The following is a 21,245-nucleotide window of genomic DNA, read 5'->3' as shown; positions in this document are numbered from 1 at the left end:
ATCTAAGGGGTTTACTGATTTTGGGGTAAGGAAGATAGTTGGCTGGGGCAGTAGAAGGGAATGTTTTTTAAAAAAGGAGGTAAAGAAACTTTTTAAATTATAAACAAGCAGACAAAATAAACAAAAAGACGGGGGGAATAAACAGGAAGGCTGTCCTCACAAATGGGGAGCGTGTGTTATATGCTGCGTTCTGGATTAAGGATTCGGCTCGACGACTAAGCCTGGGAGAAAGATCCTCGTTAGTATAGTGGACAGTATCTCCGCCTGTCACGCGGAAGACCGGGGTTCGATTCCCCGACGGGGAGATCTCCTTTTCGTTTGACTTCTCAAACAACTTGCACGAGCCACCTTTACGCATCAAAATCGTCTGAAGAAGTGCGCTGCGTTGCTCTCGTTCTCACGATGGGGTCGAGCAAAAAGCAATGCGTTGGCCGGGAATCGAACCCGGGTCAACTGCTTGGAAGGCAGCTATGCTCACCACTATACCACCAACGCAGGCAGAAAGGTGTTGCTCAACAGGACCTTTGAATGTCCTGAACCAACAGTTGTTTTAGAGCTGCACTGAATTGATCACGGATTCAGTCGATTCCCTTTCTCGCCTCGCCGGTGTCTGTAACTGGATAACCACAGAATCCCAAGAGTACTCTTTCGAAGGGGAGGTTGGCCGGCGTGATGCCAGAGCAAGAGAGAGAAGTCCTCGTTAGTATAGTGGACAGTATCTCCGCCTGTCACGCGGAAGACCGGGGTTCGATTCCCCGACGGGGAGGTTTGCTTTGTTTCTGGACTGCCGATTGAAATGCAAGAGTTAACGGCACGAGCTGAGCGCTGCTCTTAGTTTGCCGTTTTCGCACCTCTCGCCGTCCCTATGTTGGAGTCACAAGTCGCCTTTGTTTAAAGCCACTGAACACTGGTGATGAAGCCACTGAACACTGGTGATGGGAGAAACGAAACTATTCGAAGCTTCGAATCGATTGAACCAATTGCTTCGGAAATTGATTCAGTTCTTCGAAGCGTTCGAAACACCACACTCGCTGGCGACACCTGCTGGCCAAAATAGTGTTAAAGCAGATCTTTCCAAACATTTTACACTTTGTTTTACAAAATAATAGCAAGATTTGTATTAATACATGTTTAAAAAAATTATTTAACCTTATTAAGACATAATTAAAAGTGTATTGTGTGTTTTTCAGTTGTATTTAGGCCAAACAAATCATTAAAACCCTCTCCCCTTTTAATAATGCACATTTTTGTCATTAAATCTGTCTATAAACAAAAAGTAAACAAAATGGTAGTGTTATTAGCCAGAAGGATGCATGTTTTATGAACTTGCGTAATAAAACTGACCCGAGTTTACCTGACCATATTAGACACTGGTCATTTGTGACCAACTCCCCCTAGTGGTGAACCATCGGATTTTCGAAAGGTTTCAAAACAGTTATGACGTAACGAAGCGTCGTTTGCTAAAATCACGTGCAGTTATGACGTAATGAAGCCTCGTTTGCTAAAATCACGTGACTTGGCCAGTTTGAAACAAGCTCCGAGCAAATCGATTCGAAACTAGGGTTTTGAAAAGTTTCGAAGCCTCATAAAGCAGTGCTTCGGAAGCGACCATCGTTACTGAACACCTCGCGACAAACCCGACCATAACGAAAGATTTTCTGCAATTGACCAAAGCTACGCAGCTCTGCTGTGAGCAGAGCACCCAAAAATACAATAAACTCACAACGTCCTCCTCCACGGAAATCTTTAGTAAAAGGCGAAAGATTTATACGTAGTTGAAGGAAAACTTGAGTTATGTCCAACAAACCTCGACCCAGTGTGCTCGCTGTGCCACACCATAATGTTCAAAAAGGGTAATTTCTGGTTCAGGATCCACCCAGACCCTTCCACCTCGGAGGAGCAAAAGAGGTAGAAATACCTTCCTGCGCAAAATAAAGACACAGGCACAGGCTACTAACATGTCACAGTGTGATCTTTTGCTGAGAGGTTTTGGGGAATGAAACTCTGTGCACATTACACAGAGGATGCACCGGCACAGGTTATCTCCAATCTCCATCTCATTAATTTCCATAGCCTCTAGGGGAAAAAAAGGAAAAAGAAAGAGCCCCAACAGAAGAACAAGGTCTAAGACCTTCAGCTTAATAGATCATTTTCACTTCAAAAATTCTTTTTGGGGTTATGATAGCTGGTGTTAGGGCAGGGTGTAGTTTATGGTTAATTTATTTCGGGTAAATAGTAAAAAAGCAAGGGGATGGATTGAGGTTCAGAATGGGGTAGGGTTGTCCTTTTAAAGTACCAATCTAAGGGGTTTACCGATTTTGGGGTAAGGAAGATAGTTGGCTGGGGCAGTAGAAGGGAATGTTTTTTAAAAAAGGAGGTAAAGAAACTTTTTAAATTATAAACAAGCAGACAAAATAAACAAAAAGACGGGGGGAATAAACAGGAAGGCTGTCCTCACAAATGGGGAGCGTGTGTTATATGCTGCGTTCTGGATTAAGGATTCGGCTCGACGACTACGCCTGGGCGTAAGATCCTCGTTAGTATAGTGGACAGTATCTCCGCCTGTCACGCGGAAGACCGGGGTTCGATTCCCTGACGGGGAGATCTCCTTTTCGTTTGACTTCTCAAACAACTTGCACGAGCCACCTTTACGCATCAAAATCGTCTGAAGAAGTGCGCTGCGTTGCTCTCGTTCTCACGATGGGGTCGAGCAAAAAGCAATGCGTTGGCCGGGAATCGAACCCGCGTCAACTGCTTGGAAGGCAGCTATGCTCACCACTATACCACCAACGCAGGCAGAAAGGTGTTGCTCAACAGGACCTTTGAATGTCCTGAACCAACAGTTGTTTTAGAGCTGCACTGAATTGATCACGGATTCAGTCGATTCCCTTCCTCGCCTCGCCGGTGTCTGTAACTGGATAACCACAGAATCCCAAGAGTACTCTTTCGAAGGGGAGGTTGGCCGGCGTGATGCCAGAGCAAGAGAGAGAAGTCCTCGTTAGTATAGTGGACAGTATCTCCGCCTGTCACGCGGAAGACCGGGGTGCGATTCCCCGACGGGGAGGTTTGCTTTGTTTCTGGACTGCCGATTGAAATGCAAGAGTTAACGGCACGAGCTGAGCGCTGCTCTTAGTTTGCCGTTTTCGCACCTCTCGCCGTCCCTATGTTGGAGTCACAAGTCGCCTTTGTTTAAAGCCACTGAACACTGGTGATGAAGCCACTGAACACTGGTGATTGGAGAAACGAAACTATTCGAAGCTTCGAATCGATTGAACCAATTGCTTCGGAAATTGATTCAGTTCTTCGAAGCGTTCGAAACACCACACTCGCTGGCGACACCTGCTGGCCAAAATAGTGTTAAAGCAGATCTTTCCAAACATTTTACACTTTGTTTTACAAAATAATAGCAAGATTTGTATTAATACATGTTTAAAAAAATTATTTAACCTTATTAAGACATAATTAAAAGTGTATTGTGTGTTTTTCAGTTGTATTTAGGCCAAACAAATCATTAAAACCCTCTCCCCTTTTAATAATGCACATTTTTGTCATTAAATCTGTCTATAAACAAAAAGTAAACAAAATGGTAGTGTTATTAGCCAGAAGGATGCATGTTTTATGAACTTGCGTAATAAAACTGACCCGAGTTTACCTGACCATATTAGACACTGGTCATTTGTGACCAACTCCCCCTAGTGGTGAACCATCGGATTTTCGAAAGGTTTCAAAACAGTTATGACGTAATGAAGCCTCGTTTGCTAAAATCACGTGCAGTTATGACGTAATGAAGCCTCGTTTGCTAAAATCACGTGACTTGGCCAGTTTGAAACAAGCTCCGAGCAAATCGATTCGAAACTAGGGTTTTGAAAAGTTTCGAAGCCTCATAAAGCGGTGCTTCGGAAGCGACCATCGTTACTGAACACCTCGCGACAAACCCGACCATAACGAAAGATTTTCTGCAATTGACCAAAGTTACGCAGCTCTGCTGTGAGCAGAGCACCCAAAAATACAATAAACTCACAACGTCCTCCTCCACGGAAATCTTTAGTAAAAGGCGAAAGATTTATACGTAGTTGAAGGAAAACTTGAGTTATGTCCAACAAACCTCGACCCAGTGTGCTCTCTGTGCCACACCATAATGTTCAAAAAGGGTAATTTCTGGTTCAGGATCCACCCAGACCCTTCCACCTCGGAGGAGCAAAAGAGGTAGAAATACCTTCCTGTGCAAAATAAAGACACAGGCACAGGCTACTAACATGTGCACAGAGTTTCATTCCCCAAAACCTCTCAGCAAAAGATCACACTGTGACATTACACAGAGGATGCACCGGCACAGGTTATCTCCAATCTCCATCTCATTAATTTCCATAGCCTCTAGGGGAAAAAAAGGAAAAAGAAAGAGCCCCAACAGAAGAACAAGGTCTAAGACCTTCAGCTTAATAGATCATTTTCACTTCAAAAATTCTTTTTGGGGTTATGATAGCTGGTGTTAGGGCAGGGTGTAGTTTATCGTTAATTTATTTCGGGTAAATAGTAAAAAAGCAAGGGGATGGATTGAGGATTCGGCTCGACGACTAAGCCTGGGCGTAAGATCCTCGTTAGTATAGTGGACAGTATCTCCGCCTGTCACGCGGAAGACCGGGGTTCGATTCCCTGACGGGGAGTTCTCCTTTTCGTTTGACTTCTCAAACAACTTGCACGAGCCACCTTTACGCATCAAAATCGTCTGAAGAAGTGCGTTGCGTTGCTCTCGTTCTCACGATGGGGTCGAGCAAAAAGCAATGCGTTGGCCGGGAATCGAACCCGGGTCAACTGCTTGGAAGGCAGCTATGCTCACCACTATACCACCAACGCAGGCAGAAAGGTGTTGCTCAACAGGACCTTTGAATGTCCTGAACCAACAGTTGTTTTAGAGCTGCACTGAATTGATCACGGATTCAGTCGATTCCCTTCCTCGCCTCGCCGGTGTCTGTAACTGGATAACCACAGAATCCCAAGAGTACTCTTTCGAAGGGAAGGGAATCGACTGAATCCGTGATCAATTCAGTGCAGCTCTAAAACAACTGTTGGTTCACGACATTCACAGGTCCTGTTGAGCAACACCTTTCTGCCTGCGTTGGTGGTATAGTGGTGAGCATAGCTTCCTTCTAAGCAGTTGACCCGGGTTCGATTCCCGGCCAACGCATTGCTTTTTGCTCGACCCCATCGTGAGAACGAGAGCAACGCAGCGCACTTCTTAAGCCGTTTTTGATACGTAAAGGTGGCTCGTGCAAGTTGTTTGAGAAGTCAAACGAAAAGGAGATCTCCCCGTCGGGGAATCGAACCCCGGTCTTCCGCATGACAGGCGGAGATACTGTCCACTATACTAACAAGGATCTTACGCCCATGCTTAGTCGTCGAGCCGAATCCTCAATCCAGAACGCAGCATATAACACACGCTCCCCATTTGCGAGGACAGCCTTCCTGTTTATTCCCCCCGTCTTTTTGTTTATTTTGTCTGCTTGTTTATAATTTAAAAAGTTTCTTTACCTCCTTTTTTAAAAAACATTCCCTTCTACTGCCCCAGCCAACTACCTTCCTTACCCCAAAATCAGTAAACCCCTTAGATTGGTACTTTAAAAGGACAACCCTACCCCATTCTGAACCTCAATCCATCCCTTTGCTTTTTTACTATTTACCCGAAATAAATTAAGCATAAACTACACCCTGCCCTAACACCAGCTATCATAACCCCAAAAAGACTTTTTGAAGTGAAAATGATCTATTAAGCTGAAGGTCTTAGACCTTGTTCTTCTGTTGGGGCCCTTTCTTTTTCCTTTTTTTCCCCTAGAGGCTATGGAAATTAATGGGATGGAGATTGGAGATAACCTGTGCCGGTGCATCCTCTGTGTAATGTGCACAGAGTTTCATTCCCCAAAACCTCTCAGCAAAAGATCACACTGTGACATGTTAGTAGCCTGTGCCTGTGTCTTTATTTTGCGCAGGAAGGTATTTCTACCTCTTTTGCTCCTCCCAGGTGGAAGGGTCTGGGTGGATCCTGAACCAGAAATTACCCTTTTTGAACATTATGGTGTGGCACAGGGAGCACACTGGGTCGAGGTTTGTTGGACATAACTCAAGTTTTCCTTCAACTACGTATAAATCTTTCGCCTTTTACTAAAGATTTCCGTGGAGGAGGACGTTGTGAGTTTATTGTATTTTTTGGTGCTCTGCTCACAGCAAAGCTGCGTAACTTTGGTCAATTGCAGAAAATCTTTTGTTATGGTCGGGTTTGTCGCGAGGTGTTCAGTAACGATGGTCGCTTCCGAAGCACCGCTTTATGAGGCTTCGAAACTTTTCAAAACCCTAGTTTCGAATCAATTTGCTCGGAGCTTGTTTCAAACTGGCCAAGTCACGTGATTTTAGCAAACGATAGTGGTGGGCAGAGCAAGGTTTCGGGAAACACAGAAATAGTTGAATCAATTGTGCCGTATGTTTCGAGGCTTCGAAACATCAATACGGAACCGCCTCCACACTGACACCTAGTGGTCGTTTGCATGTCTTCACAGAAAGCAGCCTCGACAAGATTTTAGACGAGCGCTGACAAATTGTATCCCACATGTTGTTTGATTAACACACAAGCGATAGAATGGGAGAGTGTATAGTGCTCTCGACTCTCATACGTAGATCTTAGGATCGAACCCGAGAAATGCATATGCGTTTCGTAATCATAATAAAATGCTTTTTGTTGTTGTTTTAACATCTGTTTGACAACTACATGAGCTTTTAGGCTCACAATTGTCGATAACTATAGGCTATTCGGGTCTATTTAATAAAAAAATGGAATAGAGATATACCAAATAAATAATAAGAGATTCATAAAATATATCAAGCCATAACATGTCACATTGTTTACATATAAAGATCTTTATTCAAATATATAAATTGTTCTGTGTTGATAACTCAACCAGCTTTTTTTTTACATTTAATTTCTCCAGCGTTTGAAAACATTCTCACACAAGGGACACTTGTTGCTGGCATGCATTTTTTTTGTAAGTAGCCTAAGTGTTACATACCTATGAGGAAAAATTACTTCTTTTCAGTAATTTATAGTATTTGATCTTGCCAAAAACGCATCTATGAGGTATTGTCAGATTTGTTTTCATACCCTGTCAGTTTAATTCAATTCAATTCAATTTTATGTATATAGCGCTTTTCACAATACTCAATTGTTTCAAAGCAGCTTTACATTAATAGAAGCAGTAAAAGCACAGAAAAACGACAGATAGCATAACATAATACACAATAGCATAAGCAGTCGAATTTGCTGCGGCTATGACGCGACATTATTAGCGAGCATATTACTAATGTAACGTCTAGAAGAAGAAGCTAAGTTAAGCCAAAGCAGGCTACCTCCCCGGGGTAAAAAACCCCCTAGGAGAAAAAAAACAAAAACCCCGGGTTGTTTAGCCGAGGAAATAAAAATAAAAGTCCTAGGAGGGAAAAACCCTTGGGAGATATACATGTATATACACACATATAAACGGATAAGGAGCTTAAGCGGAGATTAAGCGGAGATTAAGCAGAGATTAAGCGGATATTAAGGGGGTCCTGCCGGTGGTCGTTGGTCAGGCATCAGCTGGGCATCACATTGAAGGACGACCAGTAGATCAGAGGTGTGCCGACTTTCACATCTACCGGAACTGGGTCTGTTCGTCCCATTGTCCTCAGGGTCAATGGGACCCAGGGACGAGACAGGGAGAGAAAAACAAAATCATATTAGCGTAGGGGCCGTTCACATGTAATGCAAGTGTCACACAGTGATGTGGTTTAATCAGCTTAGTTTCAGACAGACTAACTATTGAGGCATAATTGTTTTATCCACAGTTGAGGATTTTGCAAATTGGGGGCCCACTGCGACGGTATATATGGTAACTAAGGGTCACCTTCCGATTTTTAAGAGAAAATGAAACCTGTCGACCCGTTTGACTAAGGCCTGTAACCCCACTGTCGTCGTTAATGCAGGTTCAGTGGCAAATGGGTCTATATTGCATACTATTTACAAGATCACGAGAAAACGCCAACATCGCAACCTGACCATACGTGTCAACCCGTTTGACTAAGGCTGGAGGCCCCACTGTCGTCGTTAATGCAGGTTCAGTGGCAAACGGGTCTATATGGCATACTATTCACAAGACACATGAAAGCGGCAAAATCGCAACCCGACCATACGTGCCAACCCGTTTGACTAAGGCCGGAAGCCCCACTGTCGTCGTTAATGCAGGTTCAGTGGCAAACAGGTCTGTATGGCATACTATTCGCAATAGAAAGAAAGCGCCAAAATCACAACCCAACCATACGTGCCAACCCGTTTGACTAAGGCCAAAAGCCCCACTGTCGTCGTTAATGCAGGTTCAGTGGCAAACGGGTTTGTATGGCATACTATTCACAAGAACACGAAAGTTTCAAAATCGCAATCCGACTATAGGTTAAGATAAGGTTTTTATTTATTTATTTGGTTGGTCTGTGTTATGACCGCAAGTGCTTTGTTCCGTACAGATTACTATTTCGAGTTAAGTACTTTTACTAGACAAATTATGCGAATGCTTTGTTGAAGAGAAAAGTTTTAAGTCTAGATTTAAAATTATCGACTGTGTCTGATTCTCGGACATCGGTTGGTAAATCATTCCAGAGCTTAAGGGCTAAGTAGGAAAATGACCTTCCACTTTTAGACACTTTTGATAGTCTAGGGATAATCAAGAGACCAGAATTTTGCGACCGTAGTGTGCGTGATGGATTGTATTCTGATGCTAATTCTTTAAGATATGAGGGTGCTAGGCCATTTAAAGCTTTGTAGGTGATTAGTGATATTTTAAATTGTATGCGATATTTAACTGGTAGCCAGTGTAAAGATGCCAGAATTTGGCTTATGTGGTCATACTTTTTAGATCGAGTAAGTACCCTTGCGGAAGCGTTTTGCACTAGCTGAAGCTTGTTTACTTGATTTGCATGGCATCCCACGAGTAGCGAGTTACAATAGTCTATTCTAGAGGTCATAAAAGCATGGATAAGCTTCTCTGTGTCAGATGTAGACAGTATATGGCGTATTTTCGAGATATTTCTAAGATGGAAGAATGCTGTGCGGCAGACGTTGGCGATATGACTATCGAAGGATAAGTTGCTGTCGAACATCACACCTAAGTTCCTAACCGTGGAAGATGGCACCACAGCGCAGCCATCTATGTGCAACTTGTAATCTGACATATTATGTTTGTAGCGATTCGGTTCAATAATAAGTATCTCTGTCTTATTGGAGTTCAGCTTAAGAAAGTTATGTGCCATCCAGTCACTAACATCGCTAAGGCAGTCTGTTAGCTTAGAAAACGTGTGTTTCGCTGGGATGTGAGGAGATGTAAAGCTGGGTATCATCCGCATAGCAGTGAAAACTTATGTTATGTTTCCTGATAATGTCTGCTAGAGGTAACATGTATAACGAGAACAGGATAGGACCTAAAATCGAACCCTGCGGTACACCGTATTTAACCAGGTAGTGATATGACTCTTCCTCGTTTACATAAACAAAGTGATAGCGATTGGTTAGATACGACCTAAACCAGGCTAGCGCCTGACCACTGATACCAACATAGTTTTCCAGTCTATTGAGTAAGATTGTATGATCTATTGTGTCAAAGGCTGCACTAAGGTCTAATAATATAAGAATTGAGATTTCACCACGATCGGATGTTAATAGGAGGTCATTTGTAACTCTAAGCAACGCTGTCTCTGTGTTATGGTGGGGCCTGAATCCTGATTGGAACTTTTCATATGTACTATTATTTGTCAAGAATGTGCGTAACTGGCTTGCCACTACCTTTTCTAATATTTTCGAAAGAAAAGGGAGATTTGAGATTGGTCTAAAGTTATTATGCTCTCCCTGGTCAAGCTGCGGTTTTTTAATCAGCGGTTTAATAACTGCTAGTTTGAAAGCTGTTGGAACGTATCCTATTTCTAGCGATGAGTTAAAGATATTTAGAACCGGGGTTGACACTACAGGGAATACCTCTTTAAGCAGTTTTGTGGGAACGGGGTCTAATATACAGGATGATGATTTGGATGATGTAACTAGTCTAGAGAGCTCATCTATTGTAGTAGGTTTAAATGAATCAAGATGTTCGTATGGTAGTCTAGTGTTAAGTGAACTAACGGGTAGAGTGGTGGCTGCCTGGGTAGCTACGATGTTTTCCCTTATAGCCGTAATTTTGTTAGAAAAGAACTTCATGAAGTCGTTACTATTGTGTTGAAGTTTACTATTGGTTTCTGTTTGTTCTTTATTTCTAGTCAGTTTTGCAACGGTGCTGAAGAGGAAACGAGGGTTATTATGATTCTCATTTATAAGCTTGCTAAGATAGGTAGATCTGGCGGTTTTAATAGCCTGTCTGTATTGTTTAACACTCTCTTTCCATGCTGCACGCCATACCTCTAACTTTGTGCTTCTACAATTTCTTTCCATTTTCCTAGTTGCCTTTTTGAGTGCTGCGGTGTGATGATCATACCATGGAGCTGGCGGTTTTTCTTTGATTCTCTTTTTTCGAATGGGAGCAACGGCATCCAATGTGTTAGAACAGACATTGTTTAGGTTTTCTATTACAATATCTAGATCGTCACATTTATCTGCTACATGTTTAAACCTGTTAACCCTCATTCCATTTTCCGAACCCCCCCACAAAAACTGTCATAGCCAAACTAAAATAGATACAGTTTATGAAGTCTTTGCACTAAAAGCATAAGTTTGATCTCATTTGAAAGCAGACACTTGGAAGTTTATTAAGAGGTGAACATTAGTTACTGTCATAATGAAAAAAGTTGTTATAGAGAGCTTAAATTATACTTTTTTATAAACTTTACCAAACATGTATGAAATATTGTTATGAAAATCTAAATGAAATTAGCCTTGGAGCAATCTAGAAATGCTCTGCAGTTAAAGCCACAGGTCTGACCATGTTCTGTTTTAAATCTGAAGATGATACCTCTAAAACTCTGTATTTTATGAAATGTTTTTTAGACCCATGTCATGTAAATTTATTTAGAGAAAACAGCAAAAATGCTAAGCTAATGTTTGTTTATTTATATCTCACAACATCCTTTCAGTTTATTGTCCTATTGCTCCGTGTTTTAAACAGACTCATTAAATAAGCATCCGGATGAGTCATTAACAACTTTTAATCTGGGATATGGCTGTCTAAATGTTTATTTTATTATTATAAACAATATAATAATTGCTCATAATTTCTATTTAGTGTTTTATTTCCTCCTTTTGTCTCAATTCACTTTCTTTTTATTAAAGTCCTTTCTTACAAAAAGAAACTTACCTTAAAGAAGCTTTACCAGTCAAAATTATTCATAGAAACACATATCTCATATCTCCAGACAGCAGATGTTTACAGAACAGCTAGTACGTTAGCTTAGCATACCATCAAAACACTACAAATAAAAGCATTTATAATAAAACTCACATTATAACATCAAAAGTCGAGTGCTTTAACAATCATGCGTGATCTGATGTGGCTTTGGATCATAAAATAAGACCGAAAATAAACAATTTTATGTTATTTATGCTGTTAGCTTAGCATAGCATTATAATATACAGTACTGTTATAAAAATAATAGACATAGCGTTAAAAATACAGACAAACCATATATAATCTTAATCGTGTTTATTGTCTCCATGGTTTTAAAACATCAAAACATCTTTATTTGCATGTTAGTATAAAAACAGCGATCGCTCGTTGCAGGTCACTGTTCACGTCTGACTGACAGCTGCTGCTGAGCTCTGACGTCTTATTCTTTCTATGAAAGTTTATGAAAGAGTTTCAGACTTTGGCGCCCTCCGGCTTCACGTATGAATGAAACAAACTGAGTGTGAATGACTGCAGACTCCAGCTGGCTCATATCGCCATATTTGGAATAAAAATGGGTGAAATATTACCCCCCACTGCAGAAATTTGAAGTAAACATATAAAATTGAAGTAATATTTCTCCAAATATGCATACTTTGAATTAAAAGCCCCGATAGATGTTGTTTTATCGAGTGCTTTCATGACGATCACGGAGGAGTATTTTTATCAATGAGTGCGGCTGAGGGTTATATTTCAAATTAAAGATATGTACCGTTTCTCATTTTCATAACGCCTGACAAAAATGAAGAAATTACTGTTACTAGGATTCTCAGATTAAAATAAGGTCAAAAACTAAATCTTAAATCAAAACACTTTTTAATGATGTATAGTTGTTTAATGTAAGTACATTTAAACTAACAGTAATTTAAATTATGTAAATAAATAGCTCTTCAGTACATCCACGCCCTCGCGCAGGTTATCAGGTTTTAATTTGGGACAGGTCTGGAAGAGTGCTAATAAATCTATCTTTAGTGGTGGAAATTATTGTTCTGGCTAATCTGTAGCATGTTGTGGATTGAGTGATCCTATCTAGAAGTACAGTGTATGACACAAGGTAATGGTCAGAAACTGCATCACTCTGAGGTGATATTTTGATGTCATTAATATTGAGCCCGAGTGACAGAATTAAGTCTAATGTGTGCTTACGAGTATGCGTTGGCCCTGTCACGTTTTGTCTAATATTGAGAGAATTTAGAACATCCATAAATGCACCTCCTAGTGCATCTTTTGGGTTATCCACATGAATATTAAAATCACCAACGATAAAAGCTTTATCTACAGTGACTACAAGCTCAGACAGGAAATCTGCTATTTCTTTAAGGAAATCTGCATGGTGGCCCGGAGGTCTATAGATTGTAGCTAAGGCAAAAGAGAGCTGTTTGTGGTTACGATCGGTTATTTCCATATTTAACAACATTAGTTCAAATGATTTAAATTTTACTTCAGATTTTTGGTTTACTTTAAAAATTTTGTTGTATATTGTAGCTACACCACCCCCTCTCCCCTTTAATCGAGGTTCGTGTTTATAATAATAGTCTTGTGGGGTGGATTCGTTTAAACTGCTTTAAGCCAGGTTTCTGTTAAACAGAGTGCATCTAAGTTTTGGTCTGTAACTATTTAATTGACAATAGGTTCTTTATTGGTAAGCGATCTAATGTTAAGAAGGCCGAATTTTAACATTCGAGGTTCATCTGTTAATGTATTGTTTTCAAATTTTATTTTAATCAGATTTGTACCAGATGTGGCAAGCGGTGCTCTGTATTTATTTGTTCGGGGAACAGATACAGTTGAAATGTGTTGATATTCTGGTAAGATTGACTCGAAGTGCTGGGATATAAGTGATCTTGACATATCACGGCAGCTAACAGATGGACGGTTAAGCCGATCCGTCTGTTGCCTGACTTGTACCCTGGATAGTCAGACTGTATTCGAAGTAAGACTATTGGTCAGATTTATAGAGAGAATCGCCCTTCCTTCCTGAGATGGATGGAGGCCATCTCTCTTTAGCAGGTCAGGTCTCCCCCGAAAATGCTTCCAATTGTCTATAAACCCTACGTTATGCTGAGGGCACCATTTTGACATCCAGTCGTGAAGAGACAATAATCTACTGTAAGTTTCATCCCCCCGGTAGGCGGGGAGGGGACCAGAGCATATTACATTGTCTGACATTGTTTTAGCAATTTCACATATCTCTTTAATATTATCTTTGGTGATCTCCGACTGGCGGAGTCTGGTGTCATTCGTGCCGGCGTGAATAACAATTTTAGAAAACTTACGCTTAGCATTAGCCAGCACTTTAAGTTTTGATCTAATGTCTGAAGACCTGGCTCCCGGTATACAATCGACTATGGTGGCTGGTGCCTCAATGTTCGCGTTCCTAAGTATCGAATCTCCAATGACCAAGGCACTTTTAACAGACGTCTCAGTCGGTGTATTGCTTAGAATATCGAACCTGTTTGAAATTAACAGGGGGGTCTTGGGTGGGCACCGGAAACGACTTTGCCGCCTGACAGTCACCCAGTTAGTCAGCCCCCTTGACTCAGATGATGGAACCGAGCTATGTGTATTACGTTTAACACTAGGCGCACCCGAAACAGTGTTTGTAGCATTAGCGGTATTAGCGTTTGTAGCATTAGCGGTATTAACGTTTGTAGCATTAGCGGTATTAGCGTTTGTAGCATTAGCGTTATTGCTGTCATCAACTAGCTTTTGGATGCGCGCTTCTAGTTCTGCAATCTTCTCTGTCAGCCTTACTACTTCAATACACTTAGCACAAGTAAACCCCTCTGTGCTGGTGGAAGAAGCTAAACTGTACATGTGGCAAGTAATGCAGGTTACAATAACAAGCGGAGTCTTACCGCTTTCATGTTGGGTGATGGCGTCTTCGGTCACCTGGACGCGGTCCGTGAAGCTACATCGCGAGGGAAGCTCACTCGCAGCACGCCCCGATCGCCTACGGACGTCTGTAGCCAGTGTGATGTGAGGCACGCTGAATCTGCGACGGCCGGGCAGCGGCTCCTCCACGGCTTCCCGATCGCTTTCATTCTGGGCGATGGCGTCTCCATTCCCTCGAGCGCGGTCCGTGAAGCTGCACCGCGAGGGAAGCTCACTCGCAGCACGGTGTTCGCTTTTTGCACTTCTCGGTCGCTTGTGGATGTCTGGAGTCTGGGTGAACTGGGCGCTGTACGTCGCGTAGGATCTGCGATAACCGGGTATCAACTGCTCCAAAGCTTCCCGCTTAGGTGAGGACAGGTCTGAATAGCATACAGTGGATGAGTCCGCCATTAGATCGGCAAAATGGTAACTAAAACCGGCACCTGTTTGTTGATGCTAGCGGGCTATATGCTAACACTGGGTGTTTAGCAGTGATAAATCGTTTCACGTGGTAGTACTGCTCAATAGTCGTCACGGTAAAGTATTCTTGAGATAAACGAATATGTTATATTATATAAATAGGAACAAGGTAGTCAGAAAATAGGATTTGGATGATAAACTCGACGGAGCTCTGATGCACGATGCTCACTCTCAAATTAGGTTATCTCTACACTAAATGGCAGTGCTACCCACTGTTTAAGATTCAATGCAGATTCCACAGGTATGCCACCTTTCGAAACACTAGTGAAATGCACCGCTTGGTGTTTCGAATCACTTAATCACGTGACATGGGTGTTTCGAATCACATTTCGGAGCAGTGTTTCGAAACATTTACGCTTCGGGATCTCGACACAGTGTCGAAACGTCAGTTTCGCGGGAGCCATCCCTACACTAGGGGGAGTTGGTCACAAATGACCAGTGTCTAATATGGTCAGGTAAACTCGGGTCAGTTCAGTCAGGACCACTTGAGTCAAATAAAGACAAATCTTTGACATTTAAAAATGTTTATTTGCAAAATGTTAAAATTACATTTGGCGGTATGGCTCTGTTCTGAATTCCCAACCTTTTCATGAGCTCCATGAAAGCTAGTGAGGGAACAGCAGCAGCTTCTGGGGACAATCTCCCATATAAACTGGGATAGCAGCAAAATACCCCCCAATTAGAACAGAGCGTGCATCAGTGACAATGAAATGAAACTTATTAAGTTAAACAGAGTTTAAAGGAGGAGCTAGGGGAGGAGGTGGGTTGCAGCAAAGCAGTCGAAGCAGCCAAGCAGACAGACTGAAATCCATTTAAATAAGGCGCCCTGTTTGAAAGGGACCAATTGATGCATAGGCATCGGATCAGCTGATAGGCTGGGTTAGGTTTGACAATCAGCTGATAGCACCGCTTGACTACGTGGCCTGCCTGAACTGACGCTGTACGCTATATTTTTATTACGCAAGTTCATAAAACATGCATCCTTCTGGCTAATAACACTACCATTTTGTTTACTTTTTGTTTATAGACAGATTTAATGACAAAAATGTGCATTATTAAAAGGGGAGAGGGTTTTAATGATTTGTTTGCCCTAAATACAACTGAAAAACACACAATACACTTTTAATTATGTCTTATAAGGTTAAATAATTTTTTTAAACATGTATTAATACAAATCTTGCTATTATTTTGTAAAACAAAGTGTAAAATGTTTGGAAAGATCTGCTTTAACACTATTTTGGCCAGCAGGTGTCGCCAGCGAGTGTGGTGTTTCGAACGCTTCGAAGAACTGAATCAATTTCCGAAGCAATTGGTTCAATCGATTCGAAGCTTCGAATAGTTTCGTTTCTCCCATCACCAGTGTTCAGTGGCTTCATCACCAGTGTTCAGTGGCTTTAAACAAATGCGACTTGTGACTCCAACACAAAGACGGCGAGAGGTGCGAAAACGGCAAATTAAGAGCAGTGCTCAGCTCATGCCGTTAACTCTTGGATTTCAATCGGCAGTACAGAAACAAAGCAAACCTCCCCGTCAGGGAATCGAACCCCGGTCTTCCGCATGACAGGCGCAGATACTGTTCACTTTACTAACGAGGACTTCTCTCTCTCGCACTCGGCATCACGCCGGCCAACCTCCCCTTCGAAAGAGTACTCTTGGGATTCTGTGGTTATCCAGTTACAGACACCGGCGAGGCGAGGAAGGGAATCGACTGAATCCGTGATCAATTCAGTGCAGCTCTAAAACAACTGTTGGTTCAGGACATTCACAGGTCCTGTTGAGCAACACCTTTCTGCCTGCGTTGGTGGTATAGTGGTGAGCATAGCTGCCTTCCAAGCAGTTGACCCGGGTTCGATTCCCGGCCAACGCATTGCTTTTGCTCGACCCCATCGTGAGAACGAGAGCAACGCAGCGCACTTCTTCAGCCGATTTTGATGCGTAAAGGTGGCTCGTGCAAGTTGTTTGAGAAGTCAAACAAAAAGGAGATCTGCTCTGAAGATTGAGTGTGTGGAGACCCTAAAGAGGTCAGTTGGAGCACTGCACATGCCCTCTCACAGCGGCTGGCGATATGCAGGGCATCCTCAAGGTCCTCTGCACACATCTCATGGATTTTTGACTGAAGATTTGGGTCCAAGCCAGCAACAAAACGGCGAAATTTTTCACCCTCCAGTGCATTGTGATCATAGTTGGGAAAGACTTCTAATACAAGACGAGTGATGTCTGCACTGTACACATCCAAACTTCACCTGGTCGACGAGGTCGAGCATTCACATATGTCTGGAAGAACGGCAGGGAGTATATTGGTCCAAAAACGTCCTTTAGCTTCTCATTTACTGACTCAGTCCTTCTGGATCGAAGGCGGAAGGCTGTCCCAATACAGAAATGCAGCATCTGCTAGACGAGTAGGGAGAACAGAAGCCATCACCGTATGCAGATCTGTATCAGTTGAACTCATAGCCTGCACTGCCACTTCAAAACGGTGAGACCAACTTTTGAATGATTCAGTCCCATCTCCTTTAAATGCAGATGGAAGATCAATTTTCAGGGCACTGGAGACAGCGTGTGTGGCTAAAGAAACAGCACCTGTCGATGTAGCAGCGGCAGCTAGCCGTCTGTGTGAGTGAGGAGACTGCAGCCCAGCTTCACTTTCATCAGCCGACATGGTGACAAAATGTACAGTTCAAACTCACAAAAAGCATGTAAAGGAGGAGGGGCGGAATATAAATATACCACAAAAGTCCAGTAATATCTCCACAGGCAATCCACTGCTCTTAAAGAGTGTAAAACCGTTCGTAGGATTACAACTCACAAAATGCGCCAAGTCCACCAAAATAACACCACCCTGCCACCAAATGTAACGTGAGGGTTCGGTATGTGGTGGTAAATCACTCTTTAAAACAATAAACAGCAGACTGGAGACGGAAGACTTTCTCAAACGGTACCTTTTTACTAAACACCGTCAACAACAACAACACTTCCTCGTCAACCCCTTACGTCACCCCCACTAACCAATCAGAGGCTAGAACTTAGACTGAGATAAATCAGTAAAGGAATCAGAGAGGCAGATTCGGCAGAATATCCTAACGGCATTAAGTACGTAAACATATGTAAATAATTAACTAAACATTGTAAATATACTTTCAGAGTTAACTAAGCATTACAAATATGAAATCCACTTCTAAACTTTACAATAGTATATTAATAGACAGTGCAGGTCTATAGATTATAAATGTGACTGATGTTATAATGGTTATAATTTCTATTAGATTTTATTAGATTCTATTAGATTATTAGCACTTTTACTGCTTCTGCTCTATCGTTCTATTTCTTTCTTGCAGATTAAAAAAGCTTAATCCAGTCATTTTTTCAGATTTAAAAGTCTATTTTCTGTCCCGGTGACAGGTAACTTTACAGTTACAGCTTTGCGTTTTATATATCTTGAGTCAGCTTGAGCTTTGCTCGTTGAGTGCAATGGGCTTGACATTAGCACTGCTTTTATGCTACAATCTCTGTGCGAACTTTGTAGATTTCAGAAAAGATATGGTTTATTAATAATAAGATTATTTAAAAAAATTGGAGAATGAAAATGCAGCGCGTGGCCGTAACAAGAGACAGTTGTTATCGCCATAGAAACCAGAGGCACGCTGAAACTGCACTTGAGTTTTAGCGGGGTAGTGCTCGCGGCCGTTCTCCGATCGACTCGGGTTTTACACACAATATTAATCAGACTTGGGACCTGAAGTTATTAAACTAGGACCGACCGGACCCGACTGACCATTTAAAATATAAACCCGGAACCGTACGGGTCCCATGTCCTCAGTGAAGACCTCTAATGGTAAAACTCTGCTCAATTTCAGAAACATGGAAGGATATAATGTGACACTGAGCTTGCTTCGCGTCACATCTACCCAATTCATTGAGAAACAGAGAGCACACGAACAGTCACTGGGAGAGAAACGACGTGCTCGCATGCAAAATGAAGCCAACTTGATGTGTTGAAGGCTCAGAGCACGTTATAAAACGTATTCTTAAAAACATTTCTGTTTTAATAAATGCTCATAGTAAATCATAGAATATTGTCTAAAACATAAGGTAGGTACAAAAATAATCAGTGATTAAAAATTAGGGTCACAATGGCATTTCAAAAGGTCGCATATGCGACCATTTTGGTCACAGTGCAGTTCCCTGGTTTGATAATTCATCTTTTTTAATCATGATTCATGTCAGAAAATGAATGATCTTAACAACATTTCTTAGCAAACCAATGTATTTCAAGCACTATTCGGACGGGATTAGTTTTCCAAACGACGTTTGAGTTTCATCGTGTCCTCCACGACAACTGTGATTTTATGTACCGATTCGGAAGGGATTAAAATTCTCAGGCTATTCCAGAGATGGCAGTGTCTGTTTTGTGCGATTGGGTATTGCAGAAGATCATGTGCTCTGGATACGCGTGTTTGTAATGTTTTGATATTTAGCTTTAAATGTACCATTTTTACAGAACATGTAATTTATGAATTTAATTTTAAAAAAATCAAGTTATTTTAACGTGTACAAATCCCACTAAATTAGCCTACATATTTTAGACAACTGCTGCTCTTTATTAATTAACATTACCATTCCAGAGTTTAACAAAATAAGGTTAAGTTAAGTTTCTTACCTTATACTGATATTACAGTGGCCAGTCTTAACACTGTTTGATATTCGGCTTATCTTAATTTTAATATTTTATTCCGTCGAATGAAAAAAACATCCATATCTGAATGAATATACGCGCTTTAGGAAGAACTTTGGCCAAAGCATGAACAGAACCGCGTTTTCAAAAGATATTGTGTGCAAACACAGACTCACCTCCAGACGTGATTAAATTTCTCAGGGGTTCGGCGAAAAATTGCATAAATTGCAGAGGTCGTCAGAGAGAAACACAAACATGACCGATTCTGAAAGAGCCACACAGATCCATAATCGAAACTAACCTTTATTGCAGTGTGCCATGTACCTGTTCATCAATGTAAACAACGTGTAAAGTAGTTGAACCAAAAAGTGCACGATTAATAAAGTTATTGGCTTCTAAAGTAGGGAATCGACTCTGAATCGCTGAAACGAGTCGTTATAGGGAGTGAGTCTTCTTCCTGATATTTGCCACGTCACACAAACGCATCCACGTCACATGAGATACTAATCTCCGCCTACAGCCTTGCCCGCGGGAGAAACGAAAACTATGACCCGCCCACAGCTAGTTAGTGTGTGTAAACATCAGCTCACGCTGTGTTTTCAGTTTGTGTTGTTTTCACTACCAAAGGAGACTTTTTCAAGGAGGGATATACTAAACGTGTCTGGCTGTGAAGAATCAGTGGTTAAAATGAATTTTTAACGGAGGGATTTAGATGTTTGGCAATGAAAGATGGTTCAGTACCCACTTTATTTGGAACATCATACGTCTCCTAACCACAACCTGTAAGTATGATTATAGCTACATACTTGCTTAAATTAGTTTAAAATGTCTATCATCATTTTTATTGCTTGGATTAATGATGAATGATGTCGTTGTCAGAGAGTCACGTTAGCAAGGGGTTAACACTGCGGTAAAGTTGGTTTGATATTCAGACATTCAGACTTCCGGGGTCAATAACTTTCTTAGTAGACATGCCAGAAGTTTAATCTTAGCAATTTCTAATTACCAAGTGTATTGCCTATAACCTACATTTTTCACAATCGCTTAAAATATCCTGGTATCGTTGTAATGTACCTTGTTGCGAATGTCTGTTGAATATCCAACTGGGTGCTGAGAGAAGCCTAGGGAGCATCTACAAAGTGATATTTTTCTTCATTAAGTGCGACCACTTAAAGCCGTTTTAGTTAACTATATAGACCTATCAGAAACTATCAGCTTGATTTGCTATGTCTGCTAATTATGTTTAATTACATTTTTTAGCAAGAACATTTACATCACAATGATATGTCGAATGCATAGAGAATGGAAGATATGAAAATGAAGTAGTAGTTATTTGTAAGCAGTCCAGACGGAAAGTCAAGTGTAACCTCAAGAACAAAGATAATCTCTGCATTTTACAACTCTTTATATGTTTCTGTTTGTCTCACAATAAAGAGGCACTGTGTTGGTTTTCTTAATCATATGTTTCTGTTTAATAGGTTTGAAAGAAGAAGCCTGATTACCCTGAAATTTTCACTGGACCCTCGAGAAAATACTACAGGCCACATTTTGTTGTTTTATTAAGTTCTGAATTTGCGGTTGTGAGTGTGGTAAAGAGCAGTTATATTATTAAAGCATGTAACGGTGTTCTTAATAAATTAACTAAAAATTGACTGTTTATGATTTTCGGGTGTATTTTGTTTTAGTACTTGTATTTAAAAAAAAAATTTGTCACAGTTTCATAATTTTTGTGCATGTATTGATTTTTGACATTTTGCAAAACAGTCCCTGTCCATGGGACTGAA

General features: G+C 41.3%; 9 non-coding genes across 9 annotated transcripts; 5 read left to right on the top strand and 4 right to left on the bottom strand.

Annotated features, from left to right (window-relative positions):
- The first annotated feature begins 233 nt into the window (after positions 1–233).
- Positions 234–305, top strand: trnad-guc (transfer RNA aspartic acid (anticodon GUC)). The gene has a single exon. It is a non-coding gene; the product is annotated as a tRNA-Asp (tRNA).
- A 118-nt stretch (positions 306–423) lies between these two features.
- trnag-ucc (transfer RNA glycine (anticodon UCC)) lies at positions 424–495 on the bottom strand. The gene has a single exon. It is a non-coding gene; the product is annotated as a tRNA-Gly (tRNA).
- A 199-nt stretch (positions 496–694) lies between these two features.
- On the top strand, positions 695–766 carry trnad-guc (transfer RNA aspartic acid (anticodon GUC)). Its single transcript has one exon. It is a non-coding gene; the product is annotated as a tRNA-Asp (tRNA).
- Positions 767–1,680: 914 nt separating this feature from the next.
- On the bottom strand, positions 1,681–1,795 carry LOC141367436 (U5 spliceosomal RNA). Its single transcript, XR_012371788.1, has one exon. It is a non-coding gene; the product is annotated as a U5 spliceosomal RNA (small nuclear RNA).
- A 2,183-nt stretch (positions 1,796–3,978) lies between these two features.
- On the bottom strand, positions 3,979–4,093 carry LOC141367435 (U5 spliceosomal RNA). The gene has a single exon (XR_012371787.1). It is a non-coding gene; the product is annotated as a U5 spliceosomal RNA (small nuclear RNA).
- Positions 4,094–4,782: 689 nt separating this feature from the next.
- trnag-ucc (transfer RNA glycine (anticodon UCC)) lies at positions 4,783–4,854 on the bottom strand. Its single transcript has one exon. It is a non-coding gene; the product is annotated as a tRNA-Gly (tRNA).
- Positions 4,855–5,113: 259 nt separating this feature from the next.
- trnar-ucu (transfer RNA arginine (anticodon UCU)) lies at positions 5,114–5,185 on the top strand. The gene has a single exon. It is a non-coding gene; the product is annotated as a tRNA-Arg (tRNA).
- Positions 5,186–6,111: 926 nt separating this feature from the next.
- LOC129449396 (U5 spliceosomal RNA) lies at positions 6,112–6,226 on the top strand. Its single transcript, XR_008646141.2, has one exon. It is a non-coding gene; the product is annotated as a U5 spliceosomal RNA (small nuclear RNA).
- Positions 6,227–16,584: 10,358 nt separating this feature from the next.
- On the top strand, positions 16,585–16,656 carry trnag-ucc (transfer RNA glycine (anticodon UCC)). The gene has a single exon. It is a non-coding gene; the product is annotated as a tRNA-Gly (tRNA).
- Positions 16,657–21,245: the final 4,589 nt, after the last annotated feature.

The sequence above is a fragment of the Misgurnus anguillicaudatus genome, chromosome 10 (assembly GCF_027580225.2).
Source record: "Misgurnus anguillicaudatus chromosome 10, ASM2758022v2, whole genome shotgun sequence".
NCBI classification, from domain to species: Eukaryota; Metazoa; Chordata; class Actinopteri; order Cypriniformes; family Cobitidae; genus Misgurnus; species Misgurnus anguillicaudatus.
Note: the sequence above shows the minus strand (reverse complement) of the source record. Positions and strands in the feature narration are given on the sequence as shown.